Source organism: Phaenicophaeus curvirostris, chromosome 6 (assembly GCF_032191515.1).
Source record: "Phaenicophaeus curvirostris isolate KB17595 chromosome 6, BPBGC_Pcur_1.0, whole genome shotgun sequence".
Taxonomy (NCBI): domain Eukaryota; kingdom Metazoa; phylum Chordata; class Aves; order Cuculiformes; family Cuculidae; genus Phaenicophaeus; species Phaenicophaeus curvirostris.
This window is the reverse complement of record NC_091397.1, coordinates 41,983,211-42,007,794: the sequence shown is the minus strand read 5'-3', so window position 1 is coordinate 42,007,794 and position 24,584 is coordinate 41,983,211. Positions and strand designations below refer to the sequence as shown.

The following is a 24,584-nucleotide window of genomic DNA, read 5'->3' as shown; positions in this document are numbered from 1 at the left end:
TGGGAAACGGGGACGACCCTGCTTAGCTTCCAAGACTCAGACACATCAGGGGCCACGTGGCTACACGCTGACCCCCACCAGAATACAATGACCACTCCACAAAAAGGACGAGGAACATCACAGAACGTCCCACGTGGGAAGGAACAACAACGCTCCTCAAATCAAACGCCGCTCACAGCAGAGCACAACCCAACATTCACACCAGGTGCCACAGGACCATTTCCATTGCTGCCTGGCTGCTCCTCAGGCTTCGCACCATCACACCTTCCCTAGGAAGCCTGCTCCAGTGCTCATCCACCCTCTGCATGAAGAAACTTTCTGTAAGACACAACCTAAACCTCAACGGGCACATATCCCTGCGCTCAGTTCCAACAACGCGCCAATTACAACCAACACCTCAGAGGAGGCTTTGAAGGACCAAGAGGAAAACTAAATAAAAACACGAAGAGGAAAACTCTTGAAAGAGACAGAGGCAAAACGCGCTCCCCGGGCGGTCTGACATCCCAGTACTAACTGGGGCCGCCCCTCAGCTTCCAACAATCACGGAAACTCAGAGTAATGGACCTGCAATACTCCCTGACCTCCTTGGCTTTTGGCCTTGCACTTCATCTCCTCCCTAGCAAGACCTTCAGCTCCTCCCTCCCTCCCACCTGATGTGACCCACTCTGTGCCTTGTCTTCCCCTCTGCTGGTCCACACAGCACCATCCAGCTCGTTCTTCACCCATCTCTCTGTAATTCATCTGGTATTTCACCTCAACTAGCCCCTTCCAGTTCTTGAAGAAGCTACACGAACCTGGTCTCTGCCTGGGGTCTTCTTCCTTCGTACTCCTCCAGTACACAACGTTGTCAAAGAAGGGATATCAGAAAGCAAATCCTTCCCTCGTCATTGGGGGATGTTGTTTATGAACCTGATACACTTAAACAGATGCCAAAAATGAATTTGCCAAAGTAAAAAACGTCTGCTCCCACAACTCCTGTAGTAGCAAATTCCTGACATTCACTATATGCTTGGGAGGCGTCCCTGCCCATGGCATGGGGGCTGGAATGACAAGATCTTTAAGGTCGCTTCAAACCCAAAGCATTCTATGATTTTATCTGGTTTTAAACTAATCCACTGAATCCACCAATTGCCCCTCTTCCAATACCACCAAATTCAGTGAGTATTGGTTCTCCATTCCCCTCGCCCAACACCTTCAGATCGTTTTCAGCCATAACCCCACCCCTCAGAGACCACACTCACTGTCATCCAATCTCCCTGTCAGAAAGGTCTCCCATGGGGCTCTGATACTTTTCACAAAGCCTTTGATGCCAGAAGCAGTTATTACAAAAAGCGGAATATCTTCAATTTAAGCTCAAGTTAAGTTTCATCTAAGTAATTGTATTTTCTGAAAGTTAGACAGAACATCCCTCTGATAGCATGTTTTCTTTCAGTGTTTTTCCAGACACTGTTAATTCGTTGGGGATAGGCACATCTTGCATACAGTGTGATCTGTGCTGAGCAGAGGCGTCTTCTGCTGGAACCACCTCTGTTTGCAGTGTTTCTCTATCACAAATGCAAGGTCAAGCAGAGCTGAATGCAGCTCCAAACCAGCAAGAGTTTTGACTGTTGTGAAGTTACTAACAACAGGAAAATTAGACCTTTGAAAGTAATACTGATACCAAAAACGCACGCAAATACAACTCTCTAAGACTTGTTTTGGAGTTTTAGAAAGCAAGTATCCTTTATCAAGCCTGGGCAACATGCAGGAACGATCTCCATCAATCACGCGCAGTGAGGCAGCGGCTGGTTACAGAACGTATTTCCCTCTTACACGCACACGTATAAATTCTCCCAAAAGTCTTATGCACATTCTATTATTTTCCATGGTTTCATTTTAACGTTACGAAACTTGCCATGAGTCAAAACTCGTGCTAATGCGGAGCGGGCTCCAGCTCCCTACTTGACCTTGCCTTTCACATTAGCAAGGATTCCAGACAGAGGTGGTTACCGGAGAAGAGACATCCGATTAGCACAAATCGATCCTCACACAAGATGGTATCATTTTCAAAGAAAGGGCAGTGTCTGAAAAACACCTTTTTAAGGAAAACGTATTCTCAGGGAACGCAAACACACTGTCAGAGGGACGTTCTGCCTGACTTTCAAAAAACACCAAGGCTTAGATGAAACCTGACTGTCCTTTAGCCCCAATCAAAATATTCCACTTTGCAACATTCCACGTTTTGTTTCACACCCCTCTCGGTTTGCAGGGTTTCTCCATCTCTACTGCAACGTCAAGCAGAGCCAGAGCTGGCTCCAAATTAGCAAGAGCTTTGACTGTTGTCAAGTTCCTAACAACCTGAAAACTAGACCTCAGAAAGTCGTAGAAGATGCGCGAGGTTTCTGGGAAGGTTTATACACACGGGAAATCCATCCCGCCCGGCTCTCGTCTCGCTCCCTCGTACTGCCCAGGCCTGACCAAGGCCGCTCGCTTTCCGCCACCCCAAAGCGACCCTCACGGAGCTCATCCCCCAGCCCCCCTGGTACCGATTCCCCCAGAGCCGCCCCCCGGCACTCACTGCAGCCCGGAGAAGCGGCAGCAGTGGGAGCCCTACAAGTACCTGCAGTTCGCCCACTTCAAGGTTAGGCGCAGCCCTTCAGCCCTTCTTGTCCCGTGCCCATCCTCATCCCTGTCCTCATCCCCATCCTAATCTCAAACCCCATCTCCATCCCCATCCTGATCCCTATTCTCATCGCCATCCTCATTCTCATCCCCATTCTCATCCTCATCCTCACCCTCATCCCCACTCTCCTTCCCATCTCCATCCCCGTCTCCATCTGTCTCCATCTCATCAACTCCATTTTCACAGAGTCATAGAATGGTGTAAGTTGGAAGGGACCTTAAAAATCACCTGGTCCCAACCCCCCTGCCACGGGCAGGGACACTTCCCACTAGATCAGGCTGCCCAAGGCTCCATCCAACCTGACCGTGAACACCTCCAGGCATGGGGCAGCCACAGCTTCCCTGGGCAACCTGTGCCAGTGCCTCACCACCGTCATCGTGAAGAAATTCCTCCTTATGTCTAGTCTAAATCTACCCCTCTCCAATTCATAGCCATTCCCCCTAATCCTGTCACTACACGTCTTTATAAAAGGTGCCCCCCCGCTTCCTTGTAGCCCCCTTTGTTTCCATCTCCATCCCCTCCACTCCTTCCCTGGCCTCGGTGGCTCCCCAAAGTCTCACCTGGTGCCCAGCCAAGCCAAGCGAGTCTGTCACCGGTGCGTGGCGCAGCTTCAATGCTCTGGGCACCCAGTGCTTGGAAAAGCCTCCTGTCCTGCCAACTTCTCACCTTGCCCTCAGAGCAGGTTCCCCTGGGCCACAGCGTCTTTCCCCATTGTTTCCTCCCCTCCGGTTTGGGTGCCAACTGCCGTTTGCCGCACTCCATTTCTCCCCCTCTGTGATCGGATCCCCCCAGTCCCTGCCCTCCCAGGCTGTTAACCCTGCACTTCATCATCTTCTCCCTGGCCTTCAGCCGCTTCCTCTCACCCACCTCGTGTGACCCACAGTGGGACCACTGCGTGCCTTCTCTTCCCCTCTGCTTGCCCACATACTACCATCCAGCTTGCTCTTCTCCGCGTTTACCACAACTCATCCAGCATTTCACCTCAGTTAGACCCTCCAGTTCTTCTCCAACCACCAGCCGCTGGACCTTGCTTCCTTGTCCTGTACTTGCACTGTTTCTCCCTCCACCCCTTTCATCTTTCCATCCGCCTTACTTTCTTCTAACCTATTCTGAAACCTTTTTCAGACCCCTCACATCCCAGCTCTTTGCTGCTTCCTCTCCCTCACTTGCTCTCTTCTGCTCCAGGTCTTAAGCACAGCAGCCCTCGACCTGTGACGCAAAGATAGCCTGGTCCCTGCAAAAGTCCAGCTTTGTTACAGCCAAGAGAAGGAATAAAGTAAAAATGAGCTGAAGCGTGGCACTCATGCTGACCCTGAAATGGTATTTACTTTGTGCACTTCAGACCACCAAGACTAGGGACACACACCTCTTATGACAGGTTTCATCCCATTTTTCTAGCTTCTTGTCATCCTTCTTTCTAGGGCCTAATTGATGATTTTATTCCTCTTTCTCATCTGCATCTTCTGTTCGCGACATCAAGGTCCGTCCCTCATGCCATCCCTTGGGATACTGCAGTTCCTTGCTTCTCAAATAAATGGGACATCTGTGGGGGGAGAAAACAAGCTGAACTCTCAGTGTCCACATGCATAGCATCACACCGACAAAATTCTGCGCATTTAAAGCCATCCCTAAGACCGTACAGAACTTCCCTTTATGCATTAAAGCCTCTGCACACACAGAACAGAAGGTATCGGACAGGGGACACTCCTTTCGAGTAGCAGAGTGGGCAGGCACTCTTCCCATCAGCAAAGCCCTCTACGGATACCAAAATGAAGCCACCACAAATGTTTCCATTTCTTCTCTTACTTTAAACTATTCGTTCCCCGCTGTGGTAAATGCAAAGTTTGCAATGTATGGATCACAGCAGAAATAATTCCTGCTTGCGGGATGCAGTTAAGAATATGAGAGGGAAACTGGAGAAATCCCTCTCCCTTTAAACTGTTTTTCAGTCGCATTTACAGTAGGCTTGTGCAATTACATGGTTTTGTCTTTAGCATTCGTTGTTTGTATTGTCTTTCTTCTTAGATTGTAGCCTAGCTGTGAGCTCCTATCAGCACTTAGGGAGTTGTGGATGAGCCTTCTAGAAGTACAAACTGCTACATACAAAGGACTTTTTCCTGGCTGGTGGTTTCTGAATAAAGGAGTGTCGCTTCCCCCACTCCTTACCCTGCCAGCAGCATTTACAATATAGGAAGAAGGCAGAGGGAAACACTTTATGTTATTTTTTAGAGTGACTGTGTGTTTATTCAGGTGGGTTCAACAGTGACATTTTGCCACGTCTTAGATCCCAGGAACAGATGTTTCTGTGCTGCTCCTTGTTCCTCTGGAGGGAGCTTTCTCATAGCCACTGAAGTTCACATAGGAATGGGTTTCGACAAAACCTTTTTGCTTGGTTTGCGTTTTTTAATGGTGAAAATGGAAACCAAGAGTGAATCGTGAACTAAGCAAAAAATGAGAGACTTGTCAGCCTACCAGCAAACAGGGTTAAAGCATAAAGCACAAAATCTCTCCAGGCATTTGACGAAAGTGCATCTGAGATTTCCCTTTGCGTTTAGCACAGACTGGAAGCACGCAGTTTTGGGACAGGCTGGAAGGGCTGCTGGCAGAGTTCCAGCACTGGAACTGTTAGAGCAGCACAGCAGCAAGGGCTCATGTTAGGGCTGACGTCTTCCTTTAGTGTGCTCGTCTCTCACATTTCTTTCTGAAATAAAAGGGTACCTTTTAAGGGTATGAATGGAAGAGTACACGTACATACGTGCTTGTGATTCTCGCTCGTAGTTTTCTAGGTGCACTTCCATAAGCTGTTTGAGTTGTGAGGTGAAACTCTTATCACTATCAATCACCTACATATCAGTATGCTGAATGGATTGATATGGATCTTGGCTCACAAAGGAAAGGTTTTTAACATTTTACAAATACTTAAGAATTTACTTTCTCTCACTCTTTCTAAATATGTGTATATATCCTGTAAAATTTATAAAAATACACGTTTGTATACATAATAAATAAAAAAAATATTAGTGCATGCCCACAGAACTACAGATGTACAAGCCTGACAAGTGGGCTCACGTGAACCCCGTGAGGTTCAACAAGGCCAAGTGCAAGGTCCTGCACCTGGGTCGGGGCACCCCCAGTATTAATACAGGCTGGAGGACAAAGGAACTGGGAGCAGCCCTGCCAACAAGGACTTGGGGGGTACCGGTGGATGCAAAGCTGGATTTTTGCGCCATCCCTGGAGGTGTTCAAAGCCAGTTTGGATGGGGCGTTGGGCAGCCTGATCTAGTGGGAGATGTCCCTGCCTATGGCAGGAGGGTTGGAACTGGATCATCTTTAAGGGCCCTTCCACCCCAAACTCTTCTGTGATTCCATGACCCAGCAGCGTGCGCTCACAGCCCAGAAGGCCAACCGTATACTGGGCTGCATCAAAAGAATTGTGGCCAGCATCTTGAGGGAGGTGATTCTCTCCCTCTGCCCCACTCTGGTGTGACCCCACCTGGGGGACGATGTCCAGTTCTGGGGTCCCCAGCACGGGACAGACCTGATGGAGTGGGTCCAGAGAAGGGCCACAAAAACGATCAGAAGTGTGGAACATCTCTCCTATGAGGGAAGGCTGAGAGAGCTGGCGTTTCTCAGCCTGGAGAAGAGAAGGCTCCAGGGAGACATTATGGTAGCCTTCCAGTACTTAAAGGGGGGTTAAGAATGACGTGGACGGACATTTTAGCAGGGCCTGTAGTGATAGGGCAAGGGGTAGTGGTTTTAAAATAAAAAAGGGTAGAATCAGGCCTACATATAGGAAAGAAATTGCTTACAATGATGGTGCAGAAACATTGGAACAGCTTGCCCAAAGCAAAGATCGAAGCCCCGTCCCTGGAAACATTCAGAGTCAGGTTAGATGGAGCTCTGAGCAACCTGATCAGTTGAAGATGTCCCTCCTCTCTGTAGGGAGGTTGGGACAGATGGTCCCTTAATGTCCCTTCCAACCTAAGACTGGACCCAAGGTCCCTTCCAACCCAAACTATTCTATGATTTTACCATTTAGCACATGCAGCTGTAAAGAAGGAATATTTACTTCACAAAATATCTTTAATGGAATTTAAAATGGGTACAGAATAGGTACAGAAAGTCATATAGTACATTAGAATACAGTTATGTAGCAAGCCTGCTGCTTCCTTTAAATTCGTAGTGCCGTCAGGAAGACATATTATTGTAACATTGTCTTATGTGCTGCTAGGCAAATAAGCAACATAAATACAACGGGAACATGATAAGTGATGACTCCTGCCCAGTATCCACAGGTTGACATCAGTACTTGCTGTAACATTAATCCCAGTAGACTCTTATGCCTTGAAAGCTCTGTGCACCGGGGAGGGGAAATGGAAAAAAAGGAGTCTTTTAGCCTTAACACCATCATCTATGCTATTTGCAACGATAAAAAACTTTAAAAATAAAATTTAAAAACCACAATCCAATATACATAGGAAGAATTCTATCAGTTTTACTGTATCCTTCTACCTACAGTGACTGTATATTCAGGAGAAGTGCATTTGGAAATATAGAGGCTGCAGAAAATTCTGGGAAACTTTCACGTATTTTTTTTCAATAACTTGTTTTTTTCTTCCTTCCTCCTCTCTCTATCTCTATCAACGGATTTCAACAACATCCCAGAGGAGGCTTCAAGTTAAAAACCCAAAACCCACATAAAAGAGAGGAAGGGGGAAACCCTTGAAAGGGACAGAGGCAAAATGCACTCCCTGGCCGGTCTGACATCCTAGTACTAACTAGGGCCGCCCCTCAGCTTCCAACAATCACAGAAACTGAGAGTAGTGGACCTGCAATACTGTCCCACCCAAGTGGTCTCCCATCCAAGTGGGAAACGAGGACGACCCTGCTTAGCTTCCAAGACTCAGACACATCAGGGGCCGCGTGGCTACACACTGACCCCCACCAGAATACAATGACCACTCCACAAAAAGGACGAGGAACATCACAGAATGCCCCAAGTGGGAAGGAACAACAACGATCCACAAATCAATCGACCCTCCCTAAAGGGCGCAACCCAACATTCACACCAGGTGCCACAGGAGCATTTCCATTGCTGCCTGGCTGCTCCTCGGGCTCGGCACCATCACACCGTCCCTAGGGAGCCTGCTCCAGTACTCCTCCACCCTCTGCATGAAGAAACTTTCTGTAAGACACAACCTAAACCTCAACGGGCACATCTGCCTGCGCTAAGTTCCAACACCGCGCCAATTACAACCAACACCTCAGAGGAGGCTTCAATGGACCAAGAGGAAAACTAACTAAAAACACGAAGAGGAAAACTCTTGAAAGAGACAGAGGCAAAACACGCCCCCCGGGCGGTCTGACATCCCAGTACTAACTGGGGCCGCCCCTCAGCTTCCGGAGAAACTGAGAGTAGTGGACCTGCAACACTGTCCCACCCAAGTGGTCTCCATCCAAGTGGGAAATGGGGACGACCCTGCTTAGCTTCCAAGACTCAGACACATCAGGGGCCACGTGCCTACACGCTGACCCCCACCAGAATACAATGACCACTCCACAAAAAGGACGAGGAACATCACAGAACGTCCCACGTGGGAAGGAACAACAACGATCCTCAAATCAATCGACCCTCCCAGCAGAGCACAACCCAACATTCACACCAGGTGGCTCAGGAGCATTTCCATTGCTGCCTGGCTGCTCCTCAGGCTTGGCACCATCACACCTTCAATAGGGAGCCTGCTCCAGTGCTCATCCATCCTCTGCATGAAGAACCTCTCCGTAAGACACAACCTAAACCTCAACGGGCACATCTGCCTGTGCTCAGTTCCAACCAGGCGGCCAATTACAACCAACACCTGAGAGAAGCGTTCGAAGGACAACGACAAAAAACACATAAAAACAATGAAGCGGAAACCCTTGAAAGGGACAGAGGCAAAATGCGCTCCCCGGGCGGTCTGACATCCCAGTACTAACTGGGGCCGCCCCTCAGCTTCCGGAGAAACTGAGAGTAGAGGACCTGCAATACTGTCTGACCCAAGTGGTCTCCCATCCAAGTGGTCTCCCATCCAAGTGGGAAACGGGGACGACCCGGCTTAGCTTCCAGGACTCAGACACATCAGGGGCCGCGTGGCTACACGCTGACCCCCACCAGAATACAATGACCACTCCACAAAAAGGACGAGGAACATCACAGAACATCCCAAATGGGAAGGAACAACAACGATCCTCAAATCAATCGACCCTCCCTAAAGGGCGCAACCCAACATTCACACCAGGTGCCACAGGACCATTTCCATTGCTGCCTGGCTGCTCCTTGGGCTCGGCACCATCACACCGTCCCTAGGGAGCCTGCTCCAGTACTCCTCCACCCTCTGCATGAAGAAACTTTCTGTAAGACACAACCTAAACCTCAATGGGCACATCTGCCTGCGCTAAGTTCCAACACCGCGCCAATTACAACCAACACCTGAGAGGAGGCTTCAATGGACCAAGAGGAAAACTAAATAAAAACACGAAGAGGAAAACTCTTGAAAGGGACAGAGGCAAAATGCGCTCCCCGGGCGGTCTGACATCCCAGTACTAACTGGGGCCGCCCTTCAGCTTCCAGAGAAACTGAGAGTAGTGGACCTGCAATACTGTCCCACCCAAGTGGTCTCCCATCCAAGTGGGAAACGGGGACGACCCTGCTTAGCTTCCAAGACTCAGACACATCAGGGGCCACGTGGCTACACGCTGACCCCCACCAGAATACAATGACCACTCCACAAAAAGGACGAGGAACATCACAGAACGTCCCACGTGGGAAGGAACAACAACGCTCCTCAAATCAAACGCCGCTCACAGCAGAGCACAACCCAACATTCACACCAGGTGCCACAGGACCATTTCCATTGCTGCCTGGCTGCTCCTCAGGCTTCGCACCATCACACCTTCCCTAGGAAGCCTGCTCCAGTGCTCATCCACCCTCTGCATGAAGAAACTTTCTGTAAGACACAACCTAAACCTCAACGGGCACATATCCCTGCGCTCAGTTCCAACAACGCGCCAATTACAACCAACACCTCAGAGGAGGCTTTGAAGGACCAAGAGGAAAACTAAATAAAAACACGAAGAGGAAAACTCTTGAAAGAGACAGAGGCAAAACGCGCTCCCCGGGCGGTCTGACATCCCAGTACTAACTGGGGCCGCCCCTCAGCTTCCAACAATCACGGAAACTCAGAGTAATGGACCTGCAATACTCCCTGACCTCCTTGGCTTTTGGCCTTGCACTTCATCTCCTCCCTAGCAAGACCTTCAGCTCCTCCCTCCCTCCCACCTGATGTGACCCACTCTGTGCCTTGTCTTCCCCTCTGCTGGTCCACACAGCACCATCCAGCTCGTTCTTCACCCATCTCTCTGTAATTCATCTGGTATTTCACCTCAACTAGCCCCTTCCAGTTCTTGAAGAAGCTACACGAACCTGGTCTCTGCCTGGGGTCTTCTTCCTTCGTACTCCTCCAGTACACAACGTTGTCAAAGAAGGGATATCAGAAAGCAAATCCTTCCCTCGTCATTGGGGGATGTTGTTTATGAACCTGATACACTTAAACAGATGCCAAAAATGAATTTGCCAAAGTAAAAAACGTCTGCTCCCACAACTCCTGTAGTAGCAAATTCCTGACATTCACTATATGCTTGGGAGGCGTCCCTGCCCATGGCATGGGGGCTGGAATGACAAGATCTTTAAGGTCGCTTCAAACCCAAAGCATTCTATGATTTTATCTGGTTTTAAACTAATCCACTGAATCCACCAATTGCCCCTCTTCCAATACCACCAAATTCAGTGAGTATTGGTTCTCCATTCCCCTCGCCCAACACCTTCAGATCGTTTTCAGCCATAACCCCACCCCTCAGAGACCACACTCACTGTCATCCAATCTCCCTGTCAGAAAGGTCTCCCATGGGGCTCTGATACTTTTCACAAAGCCTTTGATGCCAGAAGCAGTTATTACAAAAAGCGGAATATCTTCAATTTAAGCTCAAGTTAAGTTTCATCTAAGTAATTGTATTTTCTGAAAGTTAGACAGAACATCCCTCTGATAGCATGTTTTCTTTCAGTGTTTTTCCAGACACTGTTAATTCGTTGGGGATAGGCACATCTTGCATACAGTGTGATCTGTGCTGAGCAGAGGCGTCTTCTGCTGGAACCACCTCTGTTTGCAGTGTTTCTCTATCACAAATGCAAGGTCAAGCAGAGCTGAATGCAGCTCCAAACCAGCAAGAGTTTTGACTGTTGTGAAGTTACTAACAACAGGAAAATTAGACCTTTGAAAGTAATACTGATACCAAAAACGCACGCAAATACAACTCTCTAAGACTTGTTTTGGAGTTTTAGAAAGCAAGTATCCTTTATCAAGCCTGGGCAACATGCAGGAACGATCTCCATCAATCACGCGCAGTGAGGCAGCGGCTGGTTACAGAACGTATTTCCCTCTTACACGCACACGTATAAATTCTCCCAAAAGTCTTATGCACATTCTATTATTTTCCATGGTTTCATTTTAACGTTACGAAACTTGCCATGAGTCAAAACTCGTGCTAATGCGGAGCGGGCTCCAGCTCCCTACTTGACCTTGCCTTTCACATTAGCAAGGATTCCAGACAGAGGTGGTTACCGGAGAAGAGACATCCGATTAGCACAAATCGATCCTCACACAAGATGGTATCATTTTCAAAGAAAGGGCAGTGTCTGAAAAACACCTTTTTAAGGAAAACGTATTCTCAGGGAACGCAAACACACTGTCAGAGGGACGTTCTGCCTGACTTTCAAAAAACACCAAGGCTTAGATGAAACCTGACTGTCCTTTAGCCCCAATCAAAATATTCCACTTTGCAACATTCCACGTTTTGTTTCACACCCCTCTCGGTTTGCAGGGTTTCTCCATCTCTACTGCAACGTCAAGCAGAGCCAGAGCTGGCTCCAAATTAGCAAGAGCTTTGACTGTTGTCAAGTTCCTAACAACCTGAAAACTAGACCTCAGAAAGTCGTAGAAGATGCGCGAGGTTTCTGGGAAGGTTTATACACACGGGAAATCCATCCCGCCCGGCTCTCGTCTCGCTCCCTCGTACTGCCCAGGCCTGACCAAGGCCGCTCGCTTTCCGCCACCCCAAAGCGACCCTCACGGAGCTCATCCCCCAGCCCCCCTGGTACCGATTCCCCCAGAGCCGCCCCCCGGCACTCACTGCAGCCCGGAGAAGCGGCAGCAGTGGGAGCCCTACAAGTACCTGCAGTTCGCCCACTTCAAGGTTAGGCGCAGCCCTTCAGCCCTTCTTGTCCCGTGCCCATCCTCATCCCTGTCCTCATCCCCATCCTAATCTCAAACCCCATCTCCATCCCCATCCTGATCCCTATTCTCATCGCCATCCTCATTCTCATCCCCATTCTCATCCTCATCCTCACCCTCATCCCCACTCTCCTTCCCATCTCCATCCCCGTCTCCATCTGTCTCCATCTCATCAACTCCATTTTCACAGAGTCATAGAATGGTGTAAGTTGGAAGGGACCTTAAAAATCACCTGGTCCCAACCCCCCTGCCACGGGCAGGGACACTTCCCACTAGATCAGGCTGCCCAAGGCTCCATCCAACCTGACCGTGAACACCTCCAGGCATGGGGCAGCCACAGCTTCCCTGGGCAACCTGTGCCAGTGCCTCACCACTGTCATCGTGAAGAAATTCCTCCTTATGTCTAGTCTAAATCTACCCCTCTCCAATTCATAGCCATTCCCCCTAATCCTGTCACTACACGTCTTTATAAAAGGTGCCCCCCCGCTTCCTTGTAGCCCCCTTTGTTTCCATCTCCATCCCCTCCACTCCTTCCCTGGCCTCGGTGGCTCCCCAAAGTCTCACCTGGTGCCCAGCCAAGCCAAGCGAGTCTGTCACCGGTGCGTGGCGCAGCTTCAATGTTCTGGGCACCCAGTGCTTGGAAAAGCCTCCTGTCCTGCCAACTTCTCACCTTGCCCTCAGAGCAGGTTCCCCTGGGCCACAGCGTCTTTCCCCATTGTTTCCTCCCCTCTGGTTTGGGTGCCAACTGCCGTTTGCCGCACTCCATTTCTCCCCCTCTGTGATCGGATCTCCCCAGTCCCTGCCCTCCCAGGCTGTTAACCCTGCACTTCATCATCTTCTCCCTGGCCTTCAGCCACTTCCTCTCACCCACCTCGTGTGACCCACAGTGGGACCACTGCGTGCCTTCTCTTCCCCTCTGCTTGCCCACATACTACCATCCAGCTTGCTCTTCTCCGCGTTTACCACAACTCATCCAGCATTTCACCTCAGTTAGACCCTCCAGTTCTTCTCCAACCACCAGCCGCTGGACCTTGCTTCCTTGTCCTGTACTTGCACTGTTTCTCCCTCCACCCCTTTCATCTTTCCATCCGCCTTACTTTCTTCTAACCTATTCTGAAACCTTTTTCAGACCCCTCACATCCCAGCTCTTTGCTGCTTCCTCTCCCTCACTTGCTCTCTTCTGCTCCAGGTCTTAAGCGCAGCAGCCCTCGACCTGTGACGCAAAGATAGCCTGGTCCCTGCAAAAGTCCAGCTTTGTTACAGCCAAGAGAAGGAATAAAGTAAAAATGAGCTGAAGCGTGGCACTCATGCTGACCCTGAAATGGTATTTACTTTGTGCACTTCAGACCACCAAGACTAGGGACACACACCTCTTATGACAGGTTTCATCCCATTTTTCTAGCTTCTTGTCATCCTTCTTTCTAGGGCCTAATTGATGATTTTATTCCTCTTTCTCATCTGCATCTTCTGTTCGCGACATCAAGGTCCGTCCCTCATGCCATCCCTTGGGATACTGCAGTTCCTTGCTTCTCAAATAAATGGGACATCTGTGGGGGGAGAAAACAAGCTGAACTCTCAGTGTCCACATGCATAGCATCACACCGACAAAATTCTGCGCATTTAAAGCCATCCCTAAGACCGTACAGAACTTCCCTTTATGCATTAAAGCCTCTGCACACACAGAACAGAAGGTATCGGACAGGGGACACTCCTTTCGAGTAGCAGAGTGGGCAGGCACTCTTCCCATCAGCAAAGCCCTCTACGGATACCAAAATGAAGCCACCACAAATGTTTCCATTTCTTCTCTTACTTTAAACTATTCGTTCCCCGCTGTGGTAAATGCAAAGTTTGCAATGTATGGATCACAGCAGAAATAATTCCTGCTTGCGGGATGCAGTTAAGAATATGAGAGGGAAACTGGAGAAATCCCTCTCCCTTTAAACTGTTTTTCAGTCGCATTTACAGTAGGCTTGTGCAATTACATGGTTTTGTCTTTAGCATTCGTTGTTTGTATTGTCTTTCTTCTTAGATTGTAGCCTAGCTGTGAGCTCCTATCAGCACTTAGGGAGTTGTGGATGAGCCTTCTAGAAGTACAAACTGCTACATACAAAGGACTTTTTCCTGGCTGGTGGTTTCTGAATAAAGGAGTGTCGCTTCCCCCACTCCTTACCCTGCCAGCAGCATTTACAATATAGGAAGAAGGCAGAGGGAAACACTTTATGTTATTTTTTAGAGTGACTGTGTGTTTATTCAGGTGGGTTCAACAGTGACATTTTGCCACGTCTTAGATCCCAGGAACAGATGTTTCTGTGCTGCTCCTTGTTCCTCTGGAGGGAGCTTTCTCATAGCCACTGAAGTTCACATAGGAATGGGTTTCGACAAAACCTTTTTGCTTGGTTTGCGTTTTTTAATGGTGAAAATGGAAACCAAGAGTGAATCGTGAACTAAGCAAAAAATGAGAGACTTGTCAGCCTACCAGCAAACAGGGTTAAAGCATAAAGCACAAAATCTCTCCAGGCATTTGACGAAAGTGCATCTGAGATTTCCCTTTGCGTTTAGCACAGACTGGAAGCACGCAGTTTTGGGACAGGCTGGAAGGGCTGCTGGCAGAGTTCCAGCACTGGAACTGTTAGAGCAGCACAGCAGCAAGGGCTCATGTTAGGGCTGACGTCTTCCTTTAGTGTGCTCGTCTCTCACATTTCTTTCTGAAATAAAAGGGTACCTTTTAAGGGTATGAATGGAAGAGTACACGTACATACGTGCTTGTGATTCTCGCTCGTAGTTTTCTAGGTGCACTTCCATAAGCTGTTTGAGTTGTGAGGTGAAACTCTTATCACTATCAATCACCTACATATCAGTATGCTGAATGGATTGATATGGATCTTGGCTCACAAAGGAAAGGTTTTTAACATTTTACAAATACTTAAGAATTTACTTTCTCTCACTCTTTCTAAATATGTGTATATATCCTGTAAAATTTATAAAAATACACGTTTGTATACATAATAAATAAAAAAAATATTAGTGCATGCCCACAGAACTACAGATGTACAAGCCTGACAAGTGGGCTCACGTGAACCCCGTGAGGTTCAACAAGGCCAAGTGCAAGGTCCTGCACCTGGGTCGGGGCACCCCCAGTATTAATACAGGCTGGAGGACAAAGGAACTGGGAGCAGCCCTGCCAACAAGGACTTGGGGGGTACCGGTGGATGCAAAGCTGGATTTTTGCGCCATCCCTGGAGGTGTTCAAAGCCAGTTTGGATGGGGCGTTGGGCAGCCTGATCTAGTGGGAGATGTCCCTGCCTATGGCAGGAGGGTTGGAACTGGATCATCTTTAAGGGCCCTTCCACCCCAAACTCTTCTGTGATTCCATGACCCAGCAGCGTGCGCTCACAGCCCAGAAGGCCAACCGTATACTGGGCTGCATCAAAAGAATTGTGGCCAGCATCTTGAGGGAGGTGATTCTCTCCCTCTGCCCCACTCTGGTGTGACCCCACCTGGGGGACGATGTCCAGTTCTGGGGTCCCCAGCACGGGACAGACCTGATGGAGTGGGTCCAGAGAAGGGCCACAAAAACGATCAGAAGTGTGGAACATCTCTCCTATGAGGGAAGGCTGAGAGAGCTGGCGTTTCTCAGCCTGGAGAAGAGAAGGCTCCAGGGAGACATTATGGTAGCCTTCCAGTACTTAAAGGGGGGTTAAGAATGACGTGGACGGACATTTTAGCAGGGCCTGTAGTGATAGGGCAAGGGGTAGTGGTTTTAAAATAAAAAAGGGTAGAATCAGGCCTACATATAGGAAAGAAATTGCTTACAATGATGGTGCAGAAACATTGGAACAGCTTGCCCAAAGCAAAGATCGAAGCCCCGTCCCTGGAAACATTCAGAGTCAGGTTAGATGGAGCTCTGAGCAACCTGATCAGTTGAAGATGTCCCTCCTCTCTGTAGGGAGGTTGGGACAGATGGTCCCTTAATGTCCCTTCCAACCTAAGACTGGACCCAAGGTCCCTTCCAACCCAAACTATTCTATGATTTTACCATTTAGCACATGCAGCTGTAAAGAAGGAATATTTACTTCACAAAATATCTTTAATGGAATTTAAAATGGGTACAGAATAGGTACAGAAAGTCATATAGTACATTAGAATACAGTTATGTAGCAAGCCTGCTGCTTCCTTTAAATTCGTAGTGCCGTCAGGAAGACATATTATTGTAACATTGTCTTATGTGCTGCTAGGCAAATAAGCAACATAAATACAACGGGAACATGATAAGTGATGACTCCTGCCCAGTATCCACAGGTTGACATCAGTACTTGCTGTAACATTAATCCCAGTAGACTCTTATGCCTTGAAAGCTCTGTGCACCGGGGAGGGGAAATGGAAAAAAAGGAGTCTTTTAGCCTTAACACCATCATCTATGCTATTTGCAACGATAAAAAACTTTAAAAATAAAATTTAAAAACCACAATCCAATATACATAGGAAGAATTCTATCAGTTTTACTGTATCCTTCTACCTACAGTGACTGTATATTCAGGAGAAGTGCATTTGGAAATATAGAGGCTGCAGAAAATTCTGGGAAACTTTCACGTATTTTTTTTCAATAACTTGTTTTTTTCTTCCTTCCTCCTCTCTCTATCTCTATCAACGGATTTCAACAACATCCCAGAGGAGGCTTCAAGTTAAAAACCCAAAACCCACATAAAAGAGAGGAAGGGGGAAACCCTTGAAAGGGACAGAGGCAAAATGCACTCCCCGGGCGGTCTGACATCCCAGTACTAACTAGGGCCGCCCCTCAGCTTCCAACAATCACAGAAACTGAGAGTAGTGGACCTGCAATACTGTCCCACCCAAGTGGTCTCCCATCCAAGTGGGAAACGAGGACGACCCTGCTTAGCTTCCAAGACTCAGACACATCAGGGGCCGCGTGGCTACACACTGACCCCCACCAGAATACAATGACCACTCCACAAAAAGGACGAGGAACATCACAGAATGCCCCAAGTGGGAAGGAACAACAACGATCCACAAATCAATCGACCCTCCCTAAAGGGCGCAACCCAACATTCACACCAGGTGCCACAGGAGCATTTCCATTGCTGCCTGGCTGCTCCTCGGGCTCGGCACCATCACACCGTCCCTAGGGAGCCTGCTCCAGTACTCCTCCACCCTCTGCATGAAGAAACTTTCTGTAAGACACAACCTAAACCTCAACGGGCACATCTGCCTGCGCTAAGTTCCAACACCGCGCCAATTACAACCAACACCTCAGAGGAGGCTTCAATGGACCAAGAGGAAAACTAACTAAAAACACGAAGAGGAAAACTCTTGAAAGAGACAGAGGCAAAACACGCCCCCCGGGCGGTCTGACATCCCAGTACTAACTGGGGCCGCCCCTCAGCTTCCGGAGAAACTGAGAGTAGTGGACCTGCAACACTGTCCCACCCAAGTGGTCTCCATCCAAGTGGGAAATGGGGACGACCCTGCTTAGCTTCCAAGACTCAGACACATCAGGGGCCACGTGGCTACACGCTGACCCCCACCAGAATACAATGACCACTCCACAAAAAGGACGAGGAACATCACAGAACGTCCCACGTGGGAAGGAACAACAACGATCCTCAAATCAATCGACCCTCCCAGCAGAGCACAACCCAACATTCACACCAGGTGGCTCAGGAGCATTTCCATTGCTGCCTGGCTGCTCCTCAGGCTTGGCACCATCACACCTTCAATAGGGAGCCTGCTCCAGTGCTCATCCATCCTCTGCATGAAGAACCTCTCCGTAAGACACAACCTAAACCTCAATGGGCACATCTGCCTGTGCTCAGTTCCAACCAGGCGGCCAATTACAACCAACACCTGAGAGAAGCGTTCGAAGGACAACGACAAAAAACACATAAAAACAATGAAGCGGAAACCCTTGAAAGGGACAGAGGCAAAATGCGCTCCCCGGGCGGTCTGACATCCCAGTACTAACTGGGGCCGCCCCTCAGCTTCCGGAGAAACTGAGAGTAGAGGACCTGCAATACTGTCTGACCCAAGTGGTCTCCCATCCAAGTGGTCTCCCATCCAAGTGGGAAACGGGGACGACCCGGCTTAGCTTCCAGGACTCAGACACATCAGGGGCCGCGTGGCTACACGCTGACCCCCACCAGAATACAATGACCACTCCACAAAAAGGACGAGGAACATCACAGAACATCCCAAATGGGAAGGAACAACAACGATCCTCAAATCAATCGACCCTCCCTAAAGGGCGCAACCCAACATTCACACCAGGTGCCACAGGACCATTTCCATTGCTGCCTGGCTGCTCCTTGGGCTCGGCACCATCACACCGTCCCTAGGGAGCCTGCTCCAGTACTCCTCCACCCTCTGCATGAAGAAACTTTCTGTAAGACACAACCTAAACCTCAATGGGCACATCTGCCTGCGCTAAGTTCCAACACCGCGCCAATTACAACCAACACCTGAGAGGAGGCTTCAATGGACCAAGAGGAAAACTAAATAAAAACACGAAGAGGAAAACTCTTGAAAGGGACAGAGGCAAAATGCGCTCCCCGGGCGGTCTGACATCCCAGTACTAACTGGGGCCGCCCTTCAGCTTCCAGAGAAACTGAGAGTAGTGGACCTGCAATACTGTCCCACCCAAGTGGTCTCCCATCCAAGTGGGAAACGGGGACGACCCTGCTTAGCTTCCAAAACTCAGACACATCAGGGTCCACGTGCCTACACGCTGACCCCCACCAGAATACAATGACCACTACACAAAAAGGACAGGGAACATCACAGAACATCCCAAGTGGGAAGGAACAACAACGATCCTCAAATCAATCGACCCTCCCAGCAGAGCACAACCCAACATTCACACCAGGTGTCTCAGGAGCATTTCCATTGCTGCCTGGCTGCTCCTCAGGCTTGGCACCATCACACCTTCCCTAGGAAGCCTGCTCCAGTGCTCATCCACCCTCTGCATGAAGAAACTTTCCGTAAGACACAACCTAAACCTCAACAGGCACATCTGCCTGCGCTCAGTTCCAACAACGCGCCAATTACAACCAACACCTCAGATGAGGCTTTGAAGGACCAAGAGGAAAACTACATAAAAACACGAAGAGGAAAACTCTTGAAAAGGACAGAGGCAAAATGCGCTCCCCGGGCGGTCTGACATCCCAGTACTAACTGGGGCCGCCCCTCAGCTTCCGGAGAAACTGAGAGTAGTGGACCTGCAATACTGTCTGACCCAAGTGGTCTCCCATCCAAGCGGGAAACGGGGACGACCCTGCTTAGCTTCCAAGACTCAGACACATCAGGGGCCGCGTGGCTACACGCTGACCCCCACTAGAATACAATGACCACTCCTCAAAAAGGACAGGGAACATCACAGAACGTCCCAAGTGGGAAGGAACAACAACGATCCTCAAATCAAACGCCCCTCCCAGCAGAGCACAACCCAACATTCACACCAGGTGCCACAGGAGCATTTCCATTGCTGCCTGGCTGCTCCTCAGGCTTGGCACCATGACAACGTCCCTAGGGAGCCTGCTCCAGTGCTCCTACACCCTCTGCATGAAGAACCTTTCCGTACGACACAACCTAAACCTCAACGGGCACATCTGCCTGCGCTCAGTTCCAACCACGCGGCCATTTACAACCAACACCTGAGAGGAGCCTTCGAAGGACAACGACAAAAAACACATAAAAACAATGAAGGGGAAACCCTTGACAGGGACAGAGGCAAAACGCGCTCCCCGGGCGGTCTGACATCCCAGTACTAACTGGGGCCGCCCCTCAGCTTCCGGAGAAACTGAGAGTAGTGGACCTGCAATACTGTCCCACCCACGTGGTCTCCCATCCAAGTGGGAAACGGGGACGACCCTGCTTAGCTTCCAAGACTCAGACACATCAGGGGCCGCGTGGCTAAACGCTGACCCCCACCAGAATACAATGACCACTCCACAAAAAGGACAGGGAACATCACAGAACGTCCCAAGTGGGAAGGAACAACAACGATCCTCAAATCAATCGACCCTCCCAGCAGAGCACAACCCAACAGTCACACCAGGTGCCACAGGAGCATTTCCATTGCTGCCTGGCTGCTCCTCAGGCTTGGCACCATCACACCGTCCCTAGGAAGCCTGCTCCAGTGCTCATCCACCCTCTGCATGAAGAAACTTTCCGTGAGACACAACCTAAACCTCAACAGGCACATCTGCCTGCGCTCAGTTCCAACAACGCGCCAATTACAACCAACACCTCAGAGGAGGCTTTGAAGGACCAAGAGGAAAACTAAATAAAAACACGAAGAGGAAAACTCTTGAAAAGTACAGAGGCAAAATGCGCTCCCCGGGCGGTCTGACATCCCAGTACTAACTGGGGCCGCCCCTCAGCTTCCAACAATCACGGAAAATGAGAGTAGTGGACCTGCAATACTGTCCCACCCAAGTGGTCTCCCATCCAAGTGGGAAACGGGGACGACCCTGCTTAGCTTCCAAGACTCAGACACATCAGAGGCCGCGTGGCTACACGCTGACCCCCACCAGAATACAATGACCACTACACAAAAAGGACGAGGAACATCACAGAACATCCCAAGTGGGAAGGAACAACAATGATCCTCAAATCAATCGACCCTCCCAGCAGAGCACAACCCAACATTCACACCAGGTGTCTCAGGAGCATTTCCATTGCTGCCTGGCTGCTCCTCGGGCTCAGCACCATCACACCGTCTCCAGGGAGCCTGCTCCAGTGCTCCTACACCCTCTGCATGAAGAACCTTTCTGTAAGACACAACCTAAACGTCAACGGGCACATCTGCCTGCGCTCAGTTCCAACCACGCGCCAATTACAACCAACACCTCAGAGGATGCTTTGAAGGGCCAAGAGGAAAACTAAATAAAAACACGAAGAGGAAAACTCTTGAAAGAGACAGAGGCAAAATGCGCTCCCCGGGCGGTCTGACATCCCAGTACTAACTGGGGCCACCCCTCAGCTTCCGGAGAAACTGAGAGTAGTGGACCTGCAATACTGTCCCACCCAAGTGGTCTCCCATCAAAGTGGGAAACGGGGACGACCCTGCTTAGCTTCCAAGACTCAGACACATCAGGGGCCGCGTGGCTACTAGCTGATCCCCACCGGAATACGATGACCACTACACAAAAAGGACGAGGAACATCACAGAACATCCCAAGTGGGAAGGAACAACAACAATCCTCAAATCAATCGACCCTCCCAGCAGAGCACAACCCAACATTCACACCAGGTGGCTCAGGAGCATTTCCATTGCTGCCTGGCTGCTCCTCAGGCTTGGCACCATGACAACGTCCCTAGGGAGCCTGCTCCAGTGCTCCTACACCCTCTGCATGAAGAACCTTTCCGTACGACACAACCTAAACCTCAACGGGCACATCTGCCTGCGCTCAGTTCCAACCACGCGGCCAATTACAACCAACACCTCAGAGGAGCCTTCGAAGGACAACGACAAAAAACACATAAAAACAATGAAGGGGAAACCCTTGAAAGGGACAGAGGCAAAATGCGCTCCCCGGGCGGTCTGACATCCCAGTACTAACTGGGGCCGCCCCTCAGCTTCCGGAGAAACTGAGAGAAGTGGACCTGCAATACTGTCTGACCCAAGTGGTCTCCCATCTAAGTGGGAAACGGGGACGACCCTGCTTAGCTTCCAAGACTCAGACACATCAGGGGCCACGTGGCTACACACTGACCCCCACCAGAATACAATGACCACTCCACAAAAAGGACGAGGAACATCACAGAACATCCCAAGTGGGAAGGAACAACAACGATCCTCAAATCAATCGACCCTCCCAGCAGAGCACAACCCAACATTCACACCAGGTGCCACAGGAGCATTTCCATTGCTGCCTGGCTGCTCCTCAGGCTTGGCACCATCACACCTTCCCTAGGGAGCCTGCTCCAGTGCTCCTACACCCTCTGCATGAAGAACCTTTCCTTACGACACAACCTAAACCTCAACGGGCACATCTGCCTGCGCTCAGTTCCAACCACGCGCCAATTACAACCAACACCTGAGAGGAGCCTTCGAAGGAGAACGACAAAAAACACATAAAAACAATGAAGGGGAAACCCTAACTGGGGCCGCCCCTCAGCTTCCAACAATCACGGAAACTGAGAGTAGTGGACCTGCAATACTCCCTGACCTCCTTGGCTGTTGGCCCTGCACTTCATCTCCTCCCCAGCAAGACCTTCCGCCCCTTCCTCCCTCCCACCTGATGTGACCCACTCTGTGCCTTGTCTTCCCCTCTGCTGGTCCACACAGCACCATCCAGCTCGTTCTTCACCCATCTCTCTGTAATTCATCTGGTGTTTCACCTCAACTAGCCCCTTCCAGTTCTTAAAGAAGCTACACGAACCTGGTTTCTGCCTGGGGTCTCCTTCCTTCATACTCCTCCAACAGACAACGTTGTCAAAGAAGGGATATCAGAAAGCAAATCCTTCCCTCGTCATTGCGGGATGTTGTTTATGAACCTGATGCATTTAAACAGATGCCAAAAATGAATTTGCCAAAGTAAATAACGTCTGCTCCCACAACTCCTGTAGTAGCAAATTCCTGACATTCACTATATGCTTGGGAGGCGTCCCTGCCCATGGCATGGGGGCTGGAATGACAAGATCTTTAAGGTCGCTTCAAACCCAAAGCATTCTATGATTTTATCTGGTTTTAAACTAATCCACTGAATCCACCAATTGCCCCTCTTCCAATACCACCAAATTCAGTGAGTATTGGTTCTCCATTCCCCTCGCCCAGCACCTTCAGGTTGTTTTCAGCCATAACCCCACCCCTCAGAGACCACACTCACTGTCATCCAATCTCCCTGTCAGAAAGGTCTCCCATGGGGCTCTGATACTTTTCACAAAGCCTTTGATGCCAGAAGCAGTTATTACAAAAAGCGGAATATCTTCAATTTAAGCTCAAGTTAAGTTTCATCTAAGTAATTGTATTTTCTGAAAGTTAGACAGAACATCCCTCTGATAGCATGTTTTCTTTCAGTGTTTTTCCAGACACTGTTAATTCGTTGGGGATAGGCACATCTTGCATACAGTGTGATCTGTGCTGAGCAGAGGCGTCTTCTGCTGGAACCACCTCTGTTTGCAGTGTTTCTCTATCACAAATGCAAGGTCAAGCAGAGCTGAATGCAGCTCCAAACCAGCAAGAGTTTTGACTGTTGTGAAGTTACTAACAACAGGAAAATTAGACCTTTGAAAGTAATACTGATACCAAAAACGCACGCAAATACAACTCTCTAAGACTTGTTTTGGAGTTTTAGAAAGAAAGTATCCTTTATCAGGCCTGGGCAACATGCAGGAACGATCTCCATCAATCACGCGCAGCGAGGCAGCGGCTGGTTACAGAACGTATTTCCCTCTTACACGCACACGTATAAATTCTCCCAAAAGTCTTATGCACATTCTATTATTTTCCATGGTTTCATTTTAACGTTACGAAACTTGCCATGAGTCAAAACTCATGCTAATGCGGAGCGGGCTCCAGCTCCCTACTTGACCTTGCCTTTCACATTAGCAAGGATTCCAGACAGAGGTGGTTACCGGAGAAGAGACATCCGATTAGCACAAATCGATCCTCACACAAGATGGTATCATTTTCAAAGAAAGGGCAGTGTCTGAAAAACACCTTTTTAAGGAAAACGTATTCTCAGGGAACGCAAACACACTGTCAGAGGGACGTTCTGCCTGACTTTCAAAAAACACCAAGGCTTAGATGAAACCTGACTGTCCTTTAGCCCCAGTCAAAATATTCCACTTTGCAACATTCCACGTCTTGTTTCACACCCCTCTCGGTTTGCAGGGTTTCTCCATCTCTACTGCAACGTCAAGCACAGCCGGAGCTGGCTCCAAATTAGCAAGAGCTTTGACTGTTGTCAAGTTCCTAACAACCTGAAAACTAGACCTCAGAAAGTCATAGAAGACGCGCGAGGTTTCTGGGAAGGTTTATACACACGGGAAATCCATCCCGCCCGGCTCTCGTCTCGCTCCCTCGTACTGCCCAGGCCTGACCAAGGCCGCTCGCCTTCCGCCACCCCAAAGCGACCCTCACGGAGCTCATCCCCCAGCCCCCCCGGTACCGATTCCCCCAGAGCCGCCCCCCGGCACTCACCGCCGCCCGGAGAAGCGGCAGCAGCGGCACCAGCACCCGCAGCATCGTGGAGCTTCCGTTCCCGGGGAGGGAACGACCGGAACCGCCCCGCGCGCGCCGAGTGCGCTTCCGGCCAGAGCAGGAGATAAGCCACGCCCCTAAGGCCACGGCCCCACGCCCTGAGTCCTACCGGTTGCCGGAGGCCACGCCCCTTCCCTAAGCCCCGCCCCCTGCCCGGAACCCACAGCGCTCAGCCCCCGCCCCCCAGCCAAACCCCGCTCCAGGCACCGGGGAGGCTGCGCTCTGCCCCCCGCCCGAAGGCGATGCCATCCCCCCAAAACGGACGTGGAACATCACAGCAGGTCCCGAGTGGGCAGGGACCAATGAGGACTATCGAACCCAGCACCTCTCCCTGCAGAGCACAACCCAACATTCACACCAGGTGTCCCGGCAGCAT

The 24,584-nt window shown here is 49.9% G+C and overlaps 1 long non-coding RNA gene across 3 annotated transcripts; it reads right to left on the bottom strand.

The window, feature by feature from the left end:
- Positions 1-263: 263 nt before the first annotated feature.
- On the bottom strand, positions 264-24,236 carry LOC138722107 (uncharacterized). 3 transcript variants are annotated; one of them, XR_011337662.1, is made up of 4 exons: positions 24,149-24,236; positions 13,359-13,535; positions 4,029-4,205; positions 264-917 (listed from the first exon to the last, which is right to left on the bottom strand). It is a non-coding gene; the product is annotated as an uncharacterized lncRNA (long non-coding RNA). The 3 variants fall into 3 exon arrangements; XR_011337661.1 differs by lacking the exon at positions 264-917 and adding an exon at positions 22,386-22,500 and having other exon boundaries at positions 3,957-4,205; positions 24,149-24,231; XR_011337660.1 differs by lacking the exon at positions 264-917 and having other exon boundaries at positions 3,957-4,205.
- Positions 24,237-24,584: the final 348 nt, after the last annotated feature.